Source organism: Doryrhamphus excisus, chromosome 13 (assembly GCF_030265055.1).
Source record: "Doryrhamphus excisus isolate RoL2022-K1 chromosome 13, RoL_Dexc_1.0, whole genome shotgun sequence".
NCBI lineage: Eukaryota > Metazoa > Chordata > Actinopteri > Syngnathiformes > Syngnathidae > Doryrhamphus > Doryrhamphus excisus.
The window spans coordinates 19,388,121-19,405,232 of NC_080478.1; the positions used below are offsets into that span (position 1 = coordinate 19,388,121).

Below are 17,112 nucleotides of genomic sequence, written 5' to 3' on the forward strand. Positions count from 1 at the left end.
CACATCACGGGACCGTCTTTTGTTGTGGTCTCATCCAAAAAAAAGGGCAGCTAGTCTTCAGCTTTTCATTTCACTTTATACTAAAGTTCTGTTGCTGAAAAACAATAACTTTTTCTACCTTTTCTTGACATTAATATATATAAATCCAACAGTCAATATTAAGAAAAATTGAAGATGAATAAAAGTGGGGTCTAATGTATGTTGTAGATCAGGGTTTCAAGAACTTTACCAACTCTGGGCCCACTTGCAAATCTAAAAAATGTCCGAGGCCCACCTTTGTCCTATATACAGTACATAGACAAAATGCTGCGTTCTCATAGCACTTATTATTATTATTATTATTTTTTTTAATAATAATTATTATTTTAATAATAATTATTATTTTAATATATTATTATTTTAATTAAAATTCTTATTTTAATTATAATATAATTGTTTTTATTATAAATATTATTTTACTATTATTAATTAATTAATTTATTATTAATTAATTAACTAACTAATAATTATTATACTCATATTTATTATTAGTATTATTATTATTGTTATTATCATTATCATTAATAATAATTATATTATAATATAATAATTATTATTAATCATAATGATATTGTTGTATTATTTTAATAATTATTAAAATAATATAGTAATTATTATGATATTATTTTAATAATTATTAAAATAATATCATAATAATTATATTATTTAAATAAAATCATAATAATTATATTATTTAAATAAAATAATATAATAATTATTATGATATTATTTTAATAATTATTAAAATAATATCATAATTATTATGATATTATTTTAATAATATAATTGTTACTCATGATGATGATAATTATTATTTAATTATTATAATAATTAATAAATAATTAAAATTATTATAATAATTAAATAAGTTAAAAAAAAGGCCTACATGCCCACACCAAAAGTATTAAAAGCAACATTTTCATGGATGAGGTTAAAGCCATACAGAATATTTATTACATTATTATTTATTTATTATTATTATTACATCTTATGGGGATTCTCTGGTCCTCCGCTACCTGTTATAAATCAATAATCAATAAAAAGGATGCACCAAATTGAACGTGATAATATTTCTACAAAGAGCCGACCCTTTTTGTCATCATTGCTTTTAGTGACCACTTCAAATGATCCGAGGTGCCCAAAGTCTTAATTTCATCGTGATCCACCCATTCCTATATTTTCATTCCCATTCCCTTTTTACTATAATTGTTGTTCCTTGCTGAATAATGAACTGCAGTGTCGCTGAAACTGTCCTCTCTTCTTGGACGTCAGGGACGGAAATGCTGACTGAACACCCACTGCTGTCTGAGCCCTCCTCTGTTAGCTTTTACAACTGGATGTCTAATGCTGTCGGGAACAGGACTGGGGCTACAGTCCAGGAATCCCCGGTCAACCACTCCCATCACAATAGCCTCCAGACGGGTAAGATGCCATGCAAAGATTGTCTCCAATTGTTCTTTGTGTAGCATTTTTTGGAATGAAAACTACATTTTTAAAAAATTATTTTACCCAAATAATTATATTATTATAATAATAATGTTTTTTATTATCATGTATAACAACTATGTAATAATAATAATTATTATTATTATTATTATTAAAATAATAATAATAATCATTATTAAAATAATAATTATATTATTGTAATAATATAATAATAATTATTATTAATAATAAATATTATAATATTATTAGATGTAATACCAATTTTATTATTATTATTATTTTAATATAGTTATTAATGATAATACTATTTTTTATAATATAATAATTATTAATGATAATAATAATAATTAGTATTAATTATATTTATTATTATTGTTATTATCAGCATTACCATTATTAATAATTATATTATAATAATATTATAATAATAATATTATTATAATTATTCTAGTATTATTATATTATTTTATTTTAATAATATAGTTGTTATTCATGATAATAATAAAAATATTATTATAATAATATAAGTATTATTAATGATAATAATAATAATAATAATTATTATTATTATTATATTATTTTAGTAATATAATAATAATAATAATAATAATATAATAATAATAATAATAATAATTCAGGATTGAAATGAAAGCAGGGGGATAAAGGAAGCCCAAACTTTTCATCTGTGGTGTACATACAAGACAGAATTAATTGTCATATTTTTCATAATTGCATTCAAGACTGGCATGATGACCAGAGAGCTACGTTCATATAATAACAATAATAATAATAATATAATAATAATATCAAACATAAACTCTATAAGGTTCCTAAAATATTGTGACAGGTCAATAACACTCAATAGGTTATTACTTAGGTCTATAAATATATATTTTTAATTGTGCAATAAATATTTTACAATAAAAATAATTTAAAAAATATTTGCAAAAATGATTCATATTTTTAAAGTACTCACCCTAACCCTTCCTAACTCTGCCTGGCATCCTCAGGTGGTACCTGCAACCTACCAACAATCCCGTCCGCTTCCGACTTCAACACGGTATTGTCCAGCGACCAGAACACATTAGATGGGACCCATTCCCAGCATTCCCAGCATAGCACCAGCCAGGATGACCTAGACGACATCGAGGAGGGCAACACGTGTCCTGCTGCTGTTCAACTGGCTGATGCTCAGGTGATGAGAAGTTTTTCCAACTTGTATGAACTCCATTCCATCTCGGTTCATCTGTTGTGTTTACATGACCATTGTTCCTCGCTATCTCTTTTACCTACCAGGTGGTTTTCAAGCCTTTGCTGAACTACACAGGAATCCAAGCCCAGGACGCCACTCCTCTTAGCTACAAGATGTATTTTGGAGAACATCTGTCTTTTTCAGGCAACTTGGAGTGTCTGAGAGCAGATATTGTGGACTCCGACACCTCTAAAGAGCGCAAAAACAAAAAATCCAGAAGGTAACACACAACTTATTAATTACTGTGGATAAATGGGAATGTAGTAATTAAATTGACACCCCCCCCCCCCCCCCCCAGCCAGCCAATCCCAGGGCACATATAGACAAACAACCATTCACACTCACATTCATACCTATGGACAATTTGGAGTGGCTAATTAACCTAGCATGTTTTTGGAATGTGGGAGGAAACCGGAGTACCTGGAGAAAACCCACGCATGCACGTGGAGAACATGCAAACTCGACACAGAGATGGCCGAGGGTGGGATTGAACTCGGGTCTCCTAGCTGTGAGGTCTGTGCGCTAAACACTTGTCCGCCGTGCAGCCTAAAACAAATATATTTTTTTGTTTTTTTTCTGTAAAATGTGAGATATACACTGTTAGAAAGCCATCTTTATCATTCATTTTGATTTATTTTTTATTTTATTTTTTATTTTATTTTTATTTTATTTTTATTTTATTTTTATTTTATTTTTATTTTATTTTTATTTTATTTTTATTTTATTTTTATTTTATTTTTATTTTTATTTTTATTTTTATTTTTATTTTTATTTTTATTTTTATTTTATTTTATTTTATTTTATTTTTATTTTATTTTTGTTTTATTTTTGTTTTATTCTTGATTTTATTTTTATTTATTTATTTATTTTTATTATTTTTATTTTTATTTTTATTTTTATTTTTATTTTTATTTTTATTTTTTTTTATTTTTTATTTTTTATTTTTTATTTTTTATTTTTATTTTTTATTTATTTTATTTTATTTTTTAATTTAATTTTTAAAAAATATATTTTTTAGTTTTTTTCTGTAAAATGTAAAATTTATTTTTTTTATTTTTTTTATTTTTTAAAAAGGTTTTTCCATCAATTAACCCAATTTTTTCCATCAATTAACCCAGCATGTTTTTGGAATGTGGGAGGAAACCGGAGTACCCGGAGAACATGCAAACTCCACACAGAGATGGCCAAGTGTGGAGCTTGTGTGATTAATTTATTATAATTAATTAATCATCCTCGGCCCACTGGCTTAGTTTTTCTGAACGAGAAATCTTGTCATCTTTAAATCTTGTGACACGTTTAATAAATAATATGACATTATAGAAGTTTTTTCTGCAATTAAAAACATACTGTATATTTGCCTCTGGATGAGTATTATTACATTATTTTTTAATGAGCGCTAACAAAAATATTTTAATAATTTTTAAATATTTGTGATTTGTGATTTGAACGGGTCTTTTTCCGACCTGATCCCAGCACACGTCATCCATGCTAAAGTCTGTTTTTCCGACTTCCAGGCAAGGGATGGTGAACCTGCCGCCACTTGATTTCAAGCCGGCCCTTCTCATTGAGACGTTCAGCGTAAACGCCGTGGTGATGGAGAAGTCCACCAGCGCTCCGCAGGGCCCGTCCGCGGTCCCACTCTCCTTCCACGACCTCAACCGCCGCCACTACAACACATTCCACTGCGACTTCACCACGGCCTGCCAGTCCATCAGCCAACGCGTGGACATGGCGCTCGTGCGTCTCATCCACCAGTTCAGCACCATGATCGACGACATCAAAGCCACTCAGACGGACATCAAGCTTAACCGTTACACGGCCGGGTCAGCCTCGCCGACGCCGACGTTCAAGGCGCGACCGTATCGACATTTCAGGTCGTCCGACTTCAGCCGCAGCTCACGCGGTAGCCTCAACGGGACCAGGAGTGGCACGCAAACCCTGAAGAGCAAAAGAGGTTTCGGTGGTGGAGGGGCAGGGGTGGTTGGGGGTTTGCCACCCAACGGACCGCCATCAGCCATGGACACGCTCGGTAGACGGGAGCACAGGGGACGCGGATCGCTTGGACGTTCGGAACGTCGCACCTCTAAGGTAACCGGTTTGTTGGTACTCTATATTTTCCTCATGACCGCATAAACACGTACATTTGGACGAGTGGTTAGCACGCAGACCTCACAGCTAGGAGACCAGGGTTCAATTCCACCCTCGGCCATCTCTGTGTGGAGTTTGCATGTTCTCCCCGTGCATGCGTGGGTTTTCTCCGGGTACTCCGGTTTCCTCCCACATTCCAAAAATTAAATTAAATTAAATTAAATTAAATTAAATTAAATTAAATTAAATTAAATTAAATTAAATTAAATTAAATTAAATTAAATTAAATTAAATTAAATTAAATTAAATTAAATTAAATTAAATTAAATTAAATTAAATTAAATTAAATTAAATTATTAGTGAATAATAAAGATGGCTTTCTAACGGCGTATTATCTCACATTTTACAGAAAAAAAACTAAAAAATATATTTGTTTTAGGCTGCACGGCGGTCGAGTGGTTAGCGTGCAGACTTCACAGCTAGGAGATCAGAGTTCAATCCCACCCTCGGCCATCTCTGTGTGGAGTTTGCATGTTCTCCCCGTTCATGCGTGGGTTTTCTCCGGGTACTCCGGTTTCCTCCCACATTCCAAAAACTAGGATGCTAGGTTAATTGATGGAAAAACCTTTAAAAAAAATTGAATTAAAATAAAATATAAAATAAAATATAAAATAAAATATAAAATAAAATATAAAATAAAATATAAAATAAAATATAAAATAAAATATAAAATAAAATATAAAATAAAATATAAAATAAAATATAAAATAAATATAAAATAAATATAAAATAAATATAAAATAATTATAAAATAAAATATAAAATAAAATATAAAATAAAATATAAAATAAATTATATTAAATTAAGATAAATTAAATTAAATTATCAGTAAATGATAAAGATGGCTTTCTAACGGTGTATTATCTCACATTTTACAGAAAAAAAAAATAGATTTGTTTTAGGCTGCACGGCGGAGGAGTGGTTAGCGCGCAGACCTCACAGCTAGGAGATCAATCCCACCCTCGGCCATCTCTGTGTGGAGTTTGCATGTTCTCCCCGTGCATGCGTGGGTTTTCTCCGGGTACTCCGGTTTCCTCCCACATTCCAAAAACATGCTAGGTTAATTGATGGAAAAACTTCAAAATCTAATTTAATCTAATTTAATCTAATTTAATCTAATTTAATTTAATTTAATCTAATTTAATCTAATTTAATCTAATTTAATCTAATTTAATCTAATTTAATCTAATTAGCAGTGAATGATAAAGATGGCTTTCTAACGGTGTATTATCTCACATTTTACAGAAGAAAAAAAAAAGATTTGTTTTAGGCTGCACGGCGGAGGAGTGGTTAGCGCGCAGACCTCACAGCTAGGAGTTCAATCCCACCCTCGGCCATCTCTGTGTGGAGTTTGCATGTTCTCCCCGTGCATGCGTGGGTTTTCTCCGGGTACTCCGGTTTCCTCCCACATTCCAAAAACATGCTAGGTTAATTGATGGAAAACTTTTTAAAAAAGAAAATAATTAAATTTAAAATTAAATTAAATTAAATTATCAGTGAATTATAAAGATGGCTTTCTAACTGTTTATTATCTCACATTTTACAGAAAAAAAACATATATACATATACAAAATATATTTGTTTTAGGCTGCACGGCAAAGTGTAATGCATGCTTACAAACACAAGAGGGAGCCAGTAGTCAGGCATCATGGTAAAACTTGAACTAGATATAACAAACAGTATGTAACTGTAACTGTGTTTAGCTTTACACCAATAACAGTCCTGCCAAAAGCTTTTGTTCACAACAAGGCCCCAAGATGCAATTTAAGGACCCTTCTACAGTAATTGTAAAATATTACGGAATCTCTGTGTCATTTTCCAGGTGTCCAGAAAGGGTTCCCGTGACGTGGCCGATCACACGGCGATCCAGATGGACGACTCGGACTCCATCACGGTGTCGGAGCAGAGCGAGCCGTCAGCAGAATGTTGGCAGAACATGTACAAGCTGCTCAACTTCTACTCGCTCATCTCAGATCCCACAGGCATCCTGGAGAGAAGCTCTGCCGAGAATTGTCTTCCAGGTGGGAATCATTCACCAGCGCTTCTTGACCTCTTTACCACGACCTACCAAATGATTTCACAAGGTCGGATTCAGTAATTGTCCTCATAAACGGCCTTTGTTAAGACACTTAAATGCTCTCCAGTGGTGGTGGTCTTGGTAATGGTAATGGTTTTATTTCATTTGAACATGCATCAGATTACAATTGAATGCATCCCATAATCAGTTCCCAGTTCCACATGTCCAAAAGGAGTAGGAAGAAGCAAAGCTTATTAAATCCTACCCCTCCATCTGGTACTTTTACAATCAGTAACTGTTACATTTGTTCACTTCCTGCTTTCCTAATATAATTTTATATTTTTTAAATTTAATTTAAAAAAAAATGTTTTTAAATTTTTTTTATATTTAAAAAAAACATTTCATGGATTTATTTCATTTGAACATGCATCAGATTACAATTGAATGCATCCCATAATCAGTTCCCAGTTCCACATGTCCAAAAGGAGTAGGAAGAAGCAAAGCTTATTAAATCCTACCCCTCCATCTGGTACTTTTACAATCAGTAACTGTTACATTTGTTCACTTCCTGCTTTCCTAATATAATTTTATATTTTTTTATTTTATTTTTTAAATTTAATTAAAAAAAAAAAATGTTTTTAATTTTTTTTATATTTAAAAAAAAAATTCATGGATTTATTTCATTTGAACATGAATCAGGTTATAATTGAAAGCATCCCATAATCAGTTCCCAGTTCCACAAGTCCGAAAGGAGTAGGAAGAAGCAAAGCTTATTAAATCCTACCCCTCCATCTGGTACTTTTACAATCACTAACTGTTACATTTGTTCACTTCCTGCTTTCCTAATATAGTTTTTTTGTTTTTTTATAAATGTATACATTTTTTATTATTTTGATATTTTATATTATTTATATTATTATAAAATTATTATGATAAAATTTTGTATATTACTTTATTATTATTTATATATTATTATTATTTAAAAAAAAATGTTCATTTGTTTTTTTTTTTGTTTTTTTGTTTTTTTGTTTTTTTTTTGTCACGTACCGAAGTACGTGAATTTATTTTTGTGAGGGGGATAAAATGAATCAATTTTGGACTAAGGCTGAGAAAATTCCGGTTTCCTCCCACATTCCAAAAACATGCTAGGTTAATTAGCCACTCCAAATTGTCCATAGGTATGAATGTGAGTGTGAATGGTTGTTTGTCTATATGTGCCCTGTGATTGGCTGGCCACCAGTCCAGGGTGTACCCCGCTTCTCGCCCGAAAACAGCTGGGATAGGCTCCAGCATTCCCACGACCCTCGTTAGGATAAGCGGTATAAAATGAATATCCATTGCCCATAATATGGTTCCTCTATTTTCCACAGAAGGTGTTCACCGGCCCTCAGAGCCGCTCTGTAACGTCATCTTTGAGAACGAACAACAGGAACCCACCACACCCACAAGGCCCCCGGTTACGGGTGGAAGGCGGCGAAGCCTGGTGAGCTCCGAGCCCCAGCACGTCACCCTCATCGTGTTTGGCATCGGCATGGTGAACCGCACCCACTTGGAAGCGGACATCGGAGGACTCACCATGGAGGCTGAACTCAAGAAGATCCATGGCAGTTTTACCCTCAAGGAGAAGATGAAAGGTCATTCTTAGTAGAAGATTACAAATCACATACAAAATCATATTCTGAATCACATTCTTGGTAGTAAGAAACAATTTTTTTTTTTTGATTGCATCTTTTTGTTGCCCCTGCAGATATCCTCCATCAGAAAATGACTGAGACGTGTGCATCAGCTCACATCGGAGGAGTGAACATCGTACTGCTAGAGGGCTTAACACCAGACATTCAGTACGTACAAAGCCTCTCATCTCACACAAAATATGATTTTTTATATTGTCGTCTTGTTTAGCGTTTTGTACTTTAAAACAAGTGTTACATCCTGACGTACGTAGTACTACACCAGAGGTAGGGAACCTATGGCTCGGGAGCCAGGTAGGGCTCTTTTGATGACTGTATCTGGCTCTCAAGCATTTACCACAATAAAAATGTACATATGTTTGCTAACATTTTAAAGTAAACATCACAGAAATCACAGTTAAAAATATTCAAAATCAACAACTTTCTTATGCATTTTAATTCGTCCATCTATTTTCAACTGCAATATGGCCGACCATATCTATCTTTCCTGATGATATTTTCCAGGTCAAACACCAAAACTCGATTATTACTGGGTAATGCGGTAGTGTACCTCGGTCATTAAGATGTAAATGTAAACTTTCCTCCTTTAGTCAAATAGTCACCTAGCTAAAGCTGCAGAACCAAGCCTTCTGGCAAAGATGGCCAAAAGAATGAAATATACTGAGTACGGTGCAAAACCATGCAGCAGCAGAAGTTGCATTAATGCAGGGGTGCTCATTAAGTCGATCGCGAGCTACCGGTCGATCGCTGGTCGATCGCGGCGTGACATTAAAAAAATATCATCCCCGCATCAATGCCGTCACTTGATTGACATACAGGGCAGCCATTCAGATGACAACTGAATGTTGCCCTTCGGGCGACCAATCAAATCAAACAACGTCTCTAAGTGCAGCAGAACTTACGATGTCAGCCTATCATCCATCCCCGTTACTTGATTGACATACAGGACAACCAGTCAGATGACAACTGAATTTTGACCTTTAGGTCACCGCTCATGCGTAAACAACGATGCAAAGTGCTAAGCTAGTCGGCGAATTGCGTCAGATTTTAAGCCCTCGCTAAAGTTTATGGTCACTAAAATGAGTGAAGGAGCTGGACCAGGTAAAAAGGCAAAAACTGGACCAAGTAAAAAGGCAAAAAACATATCACTTCCATACGGATATGGAATATTATACGGATATTATGATATGGATATTATCCATGACTGATAAACATTTGGAAGTGTGCTTGAGGCTGGCTATCAGCAGCTACTGTCCGGACTATGCATCCCTGGCTGGTTCAATTCAGTGCAAGTCATCAAAGTAAACTCAGGTAATTACAAAAAATGTTAATAGTTAATTATGTGTGTTTTGCAATATTGGCTCATTTGGTTATGTAAGGTACATCAACATACATTCTACGTACAAATAATCCTCAATACATTTGAAAATAAATAGATGTTTTGCATTTTTGTAGTGGGTAGATCATTTTGACTCGGTCATTTTAAAAGTAGCTCGCATGCTGAAAAAGTGTGAGCACCCCTGCATTAATGGCAGCAAGTATTTGATTTATTATTGGACACTGCGCTGCTCACAAAAGTGTGCTGGCCACACCCCCTTGGCGTGGGGTAGTGTGCCTGGTCTACGTAATTAGAGCCCATTATATCTAAAACTGTTGGTCTTACATAAAAATGCACACATTTTATTGCATTCAATGTTTAAAAAAATGTATATGGCTCTCACAGATACACATTTTAAAATATCTGGTCTTCGTGGCTCTTGTAGGCAAAAAGGTTCCCGACCCCTGTTCTACACACATGGGCTATGCAATTAAAAAAAAAAAAAAATGTGGCCAGCACAAACAGGAAGTGGAATAGCTTTTAGATGGAAGACTGTCGTATGTTTCCACTTCATCGGGGCAGTGCCCCTCGCTGCGTTATTAATGCAAATTAATGGTTTTATTTCATTTGAACTTGCATCATGTTACAATTAAATGCATCACAATCAGTTCAGTTTTTTTAAATAAATGTATACATTTTTTATTATTATTTTGATATTTTATATTATTATTTTATATTATCATAAAATTATTATTAAATTTTTTACATTATTTTTATATTATTATTATTTTATTATTATTATTATTATTATTTATATATTATTATTATAAAATGTTTTGTTTGTTCGTTTGTTTTTGTATTTTTTTTTGTCACGTACCGAAGTACGAGGTAATCTGACCAGCCAATGTACTGTCAAACTTGCGACACACGTAAAAAAAATTAATTAAAAACACTTAAAAAAATTTAAAAAAATAAATAAGAAAAACTTAAATTATATTAGAAAAGTGTGAACAAGTTCAAATGAAATTAAACCATTACCAAATTATTTTCTGCATTCACGCAGTAAAACCTTTGCACAAGAGCGAGGCAGAAAAGGTTTAATTTCATTTGAACGTGCATCAGATTACAATTGAATGCATCACATAATCAGTTCCACATGTCCAAAAGGAGTAGGAAGAAGCAAAGCTTATTAAATCCTACCCCTCCATCTGGTACTTTTACAATCGGTAACTGTTACATTTGTTCACTTCCTGCTTTCCTAATATAGTTAAAAAAAAAATTTTTTATAAATGTATACATTTTATTTTTATATTTTATATTATTATTTTATATTATTTTAAAATTATTATAAAAAATATTATTGTTTATGTAATTTTTTTTTTTTAATTTTTATTTTATTTTTGTCACGTTCCGAAGTACTCGGTGATATGAGCATCCAATGCCATAATGGGTACCATAGTAAGTGTCAATATAGTGATATATATATTTACTTCATTAAATATTATATTATATTTACTTCATTATTAAGTAATTTAGTCATTCTATAGACGCTACGTGAGTGCTTACTTGCCGGTTTGGTTTAAATAAAGACCATTTTCTTTCAGGCAGGGGTTTTTGAAGTCTGATATCATGACTTACTATACTGACCATAGAATTATTATGCTGCTATATGCGATACATTCTTAATCCTAGGCGAGTCTTTCACCTTTTTCTCTGCTCTTCCTGTGTTTTGTTCTGTTGCTTCCTCTGAAAACTCCATGCATAGACTGGAGGATTTCCCAACATCTCCTACCAGCACAGCAAAACAAGAGTTTCTGTATGTTATGGCTGCCTTCCAAGGCTCACATACTGTATATTTGTGTTTGGAAAATCAAAATGCTTTTCAGTGTTGATGCGTCATTTGTCTCTCATCGTCTATTCCACATGGGTGTCTGTGTGCATGAAGTCATTTAAAAATTTTAATTTATTTTAGTGGATAAACATTTGCGTTCTTCTCCTTCTCCAGAAAAAAATTAATTAAAAATTTTAATTAACATTTTTAATTTTTAATTTATTTTATCCACTTAAATAAATTAAAAATTAAAAAAAATATTTTTTTTTAATTTAAAATTGTAATTTAAATTTTTAGCAAATGTTTATTCACTAAAATAAATGAAAAATTAATTTTTAATAAATATTTTTAATTTTTAATTTATTTTAGTGGATAAACATTTGCTTTCTTCTCCTTCTCCAGAAAAAAATAAATTAAAAATTTTAATTAACATTTTTAATTTTTAATTTATTAAAAATGTTAATTAAAATTTAATTTATTTTATCCACTAAAATAAATTAAAAATTAAAATTTTTAATAAAAAATTTTAATAAAAAAATTTAATTTAAAATTGTAATTTTAATTTTTAGCAAATGTTTATTCACTTAAATAAATTTAAAATTAAAATTTTTAATTCAAATTTTTTATTAAAATGTTTAATTAATTTTTAAGTATAAATGTTTATCCACTAAAATAAATTACAAATTAAAATTACAATTTTAAATAAAAAATTTGATTTAAAATTTTTAATCTTTCATTTATTTTAGTGGATAAACATTTGCTTACATTTGCGCTTGCAGTACTGCAGTACCGCTTCCCGTAGGACATGTCTTAGTATTTTATTGTCCGGTTACCAAAGTATAACGGTGTATAATGACTACATTAAAGACACTACACAGGCTATAGAAAGTCATGGTTTTATATTCACATAGAATGTGGAGGTCGCTTCAGTATTTTAAACATATAGAAATGGAATAGATGCACCGTGCTCGATGATGCAATACATGCTGTCAACTTGTGAACGTGCCCTCAGTGTCACAGTCACTCATTCGTCTCACATCTGCATGACTTTTCCGTAATCCTGTTGACGTTTCCGCCCTTTTTTCCGCCCTCGTCACTCTCCTTTCTGTGTTGCAGAACCGTGGTCAAATGCAACATCGCCAAATCTCAGGCCTTGTACAGCGCCCAACGCGGACTCAAAACCAACAACGCCGCCGTCTTCAAAGTGGGAGCCATCATGATCAACATCCCCCAGCACCCGGCTACTCTGCACAGCATGATGGTCCGCAGCTCCCATCAGCTCTCGAAGCAGATCTCCGACCTCATCCGCCAGCCATCAAACGTGTACGTCTGCTTTGCTCAAGTCTTCTTCCGATTTTTATTATTAATTTAAAAACTGTCATTTTAATTTAAAAAATGTAATAAAAAAATTTAATTAAAAATTGTAATTTTAATTTTTAGCAAATGTTTATTCACAAAAATAAATTTGAAATTAAAATTTTTAATTCAATTTTTTTATTAAAATTTTTAATTATTTTTAAGTATAAATGTTTATCCACTAAAATAAATTACAAATTAAAATTACAATTTTAAATAAAAAATGTTAATTAAAATTTAACGTCTGCTTTGCTGAAGTCTTCTTCCGATTTTTATTATTAATTTAAAAACTGTAATTTTAATTTAAAAAATGTAATAAAAAATTGTAATTTAAAATTGTAATTTTAATTTTTAGCAAATGTTTATTCACAAAAATAAATTTGAAATTAAAATTTTTAATTAAATTTTTTTTATTAAAATTTTTAATTATTTTTAAGTATAAATGTTTATCCACTAAAATAAATTACAAATTAAAATTACAATTTTAAATAAAAAATGTTAATTAAAATTTAACGTCTGCTTTGCTGAAGTCTTCTTCCGATTTTTATTATTAATTTAAAAACTGTAATTTTAATTTAAAAAATGTAATAAAAATTTTTAATTTAAAATTGTAATTTTAATTTTTAGCAAATGTTTATTCACAAAAATAAATTTGAAATTAAAATTTTTAATTCAATTTTTTTATTACAATTTTTAATTATTTTTAAGTATAAATGTTTATCCACTAAAATAAATTACAAATTAAAATTACAATTTTAAATAAAAAATGTTAATTAAAATTTAACGTCTGCTTTGCTGAAGTCTTCTTCCGATTTTTATTATTAATTTAAAAACTGTAATTTTAATTTAAAAAATGTAATAAAAAAATTTAATTTAAAATTGTAATTTTAATTTTTAGCAAATGTTTATTCACAAAAATAAATTTGAAATTAAAATTTTTAATTCAATTTTTTTATTAAAATTTTTAATTATTTTTAAGTATAAATGTTTATCCACTAAAATAAATTACAAATTAAAATTACAATTTTAAATAAAAAATGTTAATTAAAATTTAACGTCTGCTTTGCTGAAGTCTTCTTCCGATTTTTATTATTAATTTAAAAACTGTAATTTTAATTTTAAAAATGTAATAAAAAAATTTAATTTAAAATTGTAATTTTAATTATTAGCAAATGTTTATTCACAAAAATAAATTTGAAATTAAAATTTTTAATTAAATGTTTTTATTAAAATTTTTAATTATTTTTAAGTATAAATGTTTATCCACTAAAATAAATTACAAATTAAAATTACAATTTTAAATAAAAAATGTTAATTAAAATTTAAAATCTTTCATTTATTTTAGTGGATAAACATTTGCTTTCTTCTCCTTCTCCAGAAAAAGTCTGATACTACAGCCATCAAACGTGTACGTCTGCTTTGCTGAAGTGTTCTTCCGATTTTTATTATTAATTTAAAAACTATAATTTTAATTTAAAAAAATGTAATAAAAAATTTTAATTTAAAATTGTAATTTTAATTTTTAGCAAATGTTTATTCACAAAAATAAATTTGAAATTAAAATTTTAAATACAATTTTTTTATTAAAATTTGTAATTATTTTTAAGTATAAATGTTTATCCACTAAAATAAATTACAAATTAAAATTACAATTTTAAATAAAAAATGTTAATTAAAATTTAACGTCTGCTTTGCTGAAGTCTTCTTCCGATTTTTATTATTAATTTAAAAACTGTAATTTTAATTTTAAAAATGTAATAAAAAAATTTAATTTAAAATTGTAATTTTAATTATTAGCAAATGTTTATTCACAAAAATAAATTTGAAATTAAAATTTTTAATTAAATGTTTTTATTAAAATTTTTAATTATTTTTAAGTATAAATGTTTATCCACTAAAATAAATTACAAATTAAAATTACAATTTTAAATAAAAAATGTTAATTAAAATTTAAAATCTTTCATTTATTTTAGTGGATAAACATTTGCTTTCTTCTCCTTCTCCAGAAAAAGTCTGATACTACAGCCATCAAACGTGTACGTCTGCTTTGCTGAAGTGTTCTTCCGATTTTTATTATTAATTTAAAAACTATAATTTTAATTTAAAAAAATGTAATAAAAAATTTTAATTTAAAATTTTAATTTTACTTTTTAGCAAATGTTTATTCACAAAAATAAATTTGAAATTAAAATTTTTAATTCAATTTTTTTATTACAATTTTTAATTATTTTTAAGTATAAATGTTTATCCACTAAAATAAATTACAAATTAAAATTACAATTTTAAATAAAAAATGTTAATTAAAATTTAACGTCTGCTTTGCTGAAGTCTTCTTCCGATTTTTATTATTAATTTAAAAACTATAATTTTAATTTAAAAAATGTAATAAAACATTTTAATTTAAAATTGTAATTTTAATTTTTAGCAAATGTTTATTCACAAAAATAAATTTGAAATTAAAATTTTTAATTCAATTTTTTTATTAAAATTTTTAATTATTTTTAAGTATAAATGTTTATCCACTAAAATAAATTACAAATTAAAATTACAATTTTAAATAAAAAATGTTAATTAAAATTTAAAATCTTTCATTTATTTTAGTGGATAAACATTTGCTTTCTTCTCCTTCTCCAGAAAAAGTCTGATACTACAGCCATCAAACGTGTACGTCTGCTTTGCTCAAGTCTTCTTCCGATTTTTATTATAGACCGGTAGCCATGTTGAAAGTCTTAAATTAATACTAAAATTAAAATATGACAGCGTTTTCCCCGAGGTTTACTTTATTGGGGGAAAAATATGATTTTTTTTGTTTGTTTTAAATCATCAAAAGTCAATTTTTAATAACATGGGGCGTTTAATAATAATAATAATACATTTTATTTGTATAGCGCTTTTCAAAATACTCAGACACTTTAGGGAAGCGCTACCATGGAAACCAAACCCATCATTTACTGTCTCCATTTTTTTTGTGTGGTTGACGGCAGGGATTATCTACCTTTTTAGCACTCATGGACATTTTTTTTTTTATTATTTGAGGATTTTTATTTTTTTTTAATTTTCAGTACAGTCATTTCTCTCACTGTGCTGTTACTGGAAATTGTTTTTTGGACGTATTATACTTTAATTCTTGTGGAATTGTTGTTATATAATGATGGTGCTGATTAAAAAGGAAGCTGTCAGTGGACCGTAAAAAAAAAAAATAGAAAAAAAAAAAAACACTTTACAGAAGAAGTTGAATAAAAGCAAGTAAACAGAATAAAAGATACATTAAAATACAACATACAACATTTACCACTAATAGCTCACTATTTAATGCAAAAAAACCTGTCCTGATGAATTAAGTATTTTTTTCTATCTCCTCAGTCAACCTCCTAATAGAGAGGACACGCCCACCCCGCAGCCCTCGGACAAAGGATCAAGCATCAATCAAACGCCCGTCGAGGCCAACGAGTTTCCCCAGCTTCCGGAGGGACTGGAAAAGAAGCCCATCGTCCTCAAGTTCAGTGCCATGATGGACGGCATCACCATCGGTGCCGCCCTGCTACCGTCGTTGAAAGCCGAGTACAAAATGGGTCGAATGAAAAGCCACGGCATGACAGGTTGGTGGGAAATCAACTCCAGGGGTGTTATCTGAAAACAGAAAGACCTCATTTATCACAGTTAACTCACTCAATCCCTCTCCGTAGCGGCCATTTTGGTAATGGTAATGGTTTAATTTCATTTGAACATGCATCAGATTACAATTGAATGCATCACATAATCAGTTCCCAGTTCCACATGTCCAAAAGGAGTAGGAAGAAGCAAAGCTTATTAAATCCTACCCCTCCATCTGGTACTTTTACATTTGTTCACTTCCCGCTTTCCTAATATACTTTAATTTTATTTAATTAAATTTTTTAATTTTTAAAATTTTTTTTAAAATTTTTGTAATTTTTAAAATGGTTTTATTTCATTTAAACATGCATCAGATTGATCAGATCAGATGCATGTTTAAATGAAATAAAACCATTAATT

The 17,112-nt window shown here is 29.6% G+C and overlaps 1 pseudogene; it reads left to right on the forward strand.

Annotated features, from left to right (window-relative positions):
- LOC131140131 (bridge-like lipid transfer protein family member 1) overlaps positions 1–17,112 on the forward strand; it is a 121,251-nt pseudogene that overhangs the window by 52,910 nt on the left and 51,229 nt on the right.